Below are 735 nucleotides of genomic sequence, written 5' to 3' on the forward strand. Positions count from 1 at the left end.
ACAATATTGTGAAAATTATAGCCCTTATTCCCTGATTCAGATGGGGCACTTGGCTGAGGCACTCACTCTGAATCATTAGGTATATTTTGATACGCCGGTGGTGGTTTCCCTGAGTGAGGGAGCGGCGGTGCAGATGGACTGGGTCCTGAGGAGGTGTCTGATTCATCCTTGCTACCTATCAGGGTGACTGGAGAACGAGCCCAATACCCGGCTAATTCAGGATCCCCCCCTCCCTCATTAGACTTGGGGAGTACAGGCGGTCCCCCTCGGGTCTTTCCTTTAACAACCATCACATGAGACTTTACTAAGCATTTCTTAATCCAAGGTGGCTGATCTCGGACCACTTCTAACCAACAGTCTATGTAAGGGAATTGATTCCAGTGTCCATCCTGCATAACTACCCCATTGACAGCCGTCACTTCTTTCACTACAAAGGATCCTTTCGGGGTCCAGTGGACCCCGAATGTTGGCCACTCGAGTTGACAAAACTTAATTAAATCATCCTTTTTCATCTTTACCCCATGATCCGCCTGCTTTGTAAATTTGCTAAAGTTCCATAAAACACAACCCAGAGGAGTACTTGAATTTTCTACATGGGAGCTACCCGCACCCATTTTAATGCCCACAAGAGTGCGTCCAATGCACACCAAATAGCAGAAAGCGTGCACCAAAAGATCCGATCCAAAGACCATCCGCAAAAGTGCGTCCCACGCACACCAAATACCGGGCCAAAAG

Source organism: Crocodylus porosus, unplaced genomic scaffold (assembly GCF_001723895.1).
Source record: "Crocodylus porosus isolate Cpor-Errol unplaced genomic scaffold, CroPor_comp1, whole genome shotgun sequence".
In the NCBI taxonomy this organism is placed as follows: domain Eukaryota; kingdom Metazoa; phylum Chordata; order Crocodylia; family Crocodylidae; genus Crocodylus; species Crocodylus porosus.